General features: G+C 35.8%; 1 non-coding gene across 1 annotated transcript; it reads right to left on the reverse strand.

The window, feature by feature from the left end:
* Positions 1–2,774: 2,774 nt before the first annotated feature.
* On the reverse strand, positions 2,775–2,880 carry LOC140853889 (small nucleolar RNA R71). Its single transcript, XR_012137031.1, has one exon. It is a non-coding gene; the product is annotated as a small nucleolar RNA R71 (small nucleolar RNA).
* Positions 2,881–3,100: the final 220 nt, after the last annotated feature.

Here is a 3,100-nt window from a genome sequence, read left to right on the forward strand (position 1 = left end):
GTCTTAGTCCTCTTCATGGCTTGGTAAAGTTAGTAGAAGGATTTATGATTTATTGGTCGAACTGACTTATCTCTAGTCTTCCATAAACTGACTTTGTGAAGTTAGTGGGAGGATTATGATTAGCTGGTCAATCTCTTCTCTTAAAATATGTTAACCAAATCATCTAAATTATTAGATTCATAAAATGAGCTAGTTATAGAGATAACTAGATCATAGCTGATAAACACTTAATTTAGGTCATTAAAAATAGAAAATTATATTTAATTTATTTTATTTATTAAGAATTTGATGCTTTTTTTTATATTTTACAGGAAAGATACTCGCCGATACAAAGAGTCTGATTCATAGATCAAAAAGACTCAAGTTTGAAGAAAATTAGACTTAAAATAAAATTAAAATAAAAGAAAGATGCATACGGTATTATAGAAAATGAAGATACTATGCAAGGAATCCAAAAAGGATATAGATGTCATTGTGAAGAAACAAAAGTTTCTTTTTGGAATTGGAATAAAAAAGGTAGTGTTCACGCTGTTCCTGGGCGCGCGTGAGCGCGTGGGCGTGCGGGTGAGCGTGGACGCAGGGTGGATGCGGCGCGGATGCGGCGTGGGTGCGAGCACGGGCATGGGTGCGGCATCGCGTGGGTGTGGGCGTGCAGGCGTGGGTGCGAGTGCGGCGAGTGGGAGGATGAACAGATACTTGTTAAAGGAAAAAAATTAATATTTAGAAATACTTTGAGAGGAAAGATTTATATTTTCTTTATTTATTTGTGATCTTTCCATCTCATCCATCCATCTTTTAGTCTTTAGCATTTTTTTTAGTCCCACATCGAAAAATCATGTAAAACTCCTCCCTTCTAACACCTATAAAAAGACTTTTGTACTCTCATTGGAGGGGGAGCCCAGAAATTCTTCTAGAGCCTTGCATAGAGGAATAGAAAGGGACTACTTCATGAGCAGTGAGGCTAGCAGTCTCGGGAGTGGAGAAGAAATTTTGTAACGACACAGAGATGGTTTATTGTTCTAAACTTTTTTATATTTCTTTATATGCAATAAAGATTATACTTTTTAAATCATCATGAGTTCTTTATTTGCTCTCTTTCATATGCTTTTATTTATGCTTTATTGTTAGATTAATATTAGGAATAACTTTTACTTTCTGATGATGCACCGTGATCTACGGGTACGGGGCGTGCCGAGGAAAGAAGAGTTGTTTATCTAGTATTTTTCAGAGATGTGCCATGATCTACGAGTATGAAGCGTGCCGAGAAAAGATAGATATTTTTTTAAGATTAATTATATCTATTTAATTAAAAAAGAGATACAACTCTGCTAGTGCAAAATTAATTCAAAACTCCTGAGTTCTTTATTTTCTAATTACATCAATTTTAAGATAATTTATTTTCTAAATCAAAAACAATGCTTCTTTCTTTTATTTTGCAATCTCAACTTAGCCCAAGGTCCCTGAGGATACGATTTCGACTCATCCTACCTACGTAGTGAGTAAAATTATTTTTGGTGCCATCAACGACTACGCATCAAATTTTAGCGCCGTTGCCGGGGACCTTGGCATGGTTGAATTAAAAAAAAAAAAAACTATTGACATTTCATAACACTTAACTAAAATAGCGTAACCCCAAATATAAAAATTTCTAACTTGATTGGACACCTTGTTTCTTTGCATCTCATCTCCATAATTAATCTTAAGGGCAATAACCCATTAATCAGATAAGGTGGGGATTTGATCACCCTTCCTTGGCCCACAAATCACTACCTTGCATTTGCATAACCTAGATCTTAATCTAAAATTAATTAGATGTTGACCCCTAAAGATTTCGAGCTCAATAGGATAAGAAAGCCCTAGAGTTGAACCGAGTGTGGATTGGTTAATTGCTCAGTGTCTAAGGCAAGTGGTTAAAGAAAGTGGTTTTCAATTGGTTCTGTTGACTGACCTGGCCAACTCAGTTGGTGTCTAAGAAAAGCAACGAGCAGGGAACCTCCCATATCTTACGCTTACCTGGCCGAGTCAGTTAGTTAGTCTTGAGCTTGTAGTGCTCAAAGGCGGTCTTGAAAGTTAGGAGCTGTCTAGATCTAAGTTAACCTTAGGATAGAGAGTCTATGCTTGTTTAAGTTGATTGCAATTAACATCTAAACATTAACTAATTTCTCCCTTTTCATAGATTTAAGATTCTTAGGTTCTTCTCTTTAGATTTTCTTCATTCTTTTCTCACTTTATTATAAAAATATGTATATTATAAAAAGAAAAAAAATTTGTGTTTGCTCTACAGTATAATTGTAAGGTGTATGCTTGGCCGTAGATCGTTACGATCAGAAATCCAACCTTTTGATCCAGAAATAGAAAGAACCTTTAGAGCCAACAGACGTAAAAATATGAACCGAAATCAGGAGAATGATCCACCCAAGCAACTGAATGAGTACTTTACTCCTTCCACATATACCTACTCTCCTTGTATTCAAGTGCCCCCTGTGGAGAACACTCAATATGAAATTAAGTCCAGTATAATCCAAATATTACCTTCATTTTATGGACTTAGTAATGAGGACCCTTATAAACATCTTGAAGAATTTCTTGAGATATGCTCAACTGTCAAAATTCACAACTTCTCCGATGATGCTCTTAGGTTAAAATTATTCCCTTTTTCACTTAAGGACAAAGCCAAATACTGGCTACATACTTTGGATTCCATGACTATATCAACCTGGGACCAGCTGCAAGGAGAGTTTCTCAAGAAATATTTTTCCATAGGAAAAACTAATCAAATAAGGAAAGCCATAACTAGTTTTTCCCAATTAGATGAAGAAATGTATCATGAAACATGGGAGAGATTAAAGGACCTTATTAGAAAATGTCCCCACCATGCTGTACCCAAGTGGCAGTTAATCCAATGTTTTTATGATGGGCTCTCTGAAAGGCATCGATAAATGGTCGATGCATCATGCGGTGGGACATTCATGCTGAAAAGTGAGGATGAGGTATGGCAACTGTTTGAAATTTTAAGTGAAAATTCATTACATCATATGTCTGCCTCTATTAGAGAAAACTCATGTTAAACCCAAAGAGAGGTGGAATATATGAAGTAGGA

This window comes from Elaeis guineensis, chromosome 14 (genome assembly GCF_000442705.2).
Source record: "Elaeis guineensis isolate ETL-2024a chromosome 14, EG11, whole genome shotgun sequence".
Lineage (NCBI taxonomy): Eukaryota > Viridiplantae > Streptophyta > Magnoliopsida > Arecales > Arecaceae > Elaeis > Elaeis guineensis.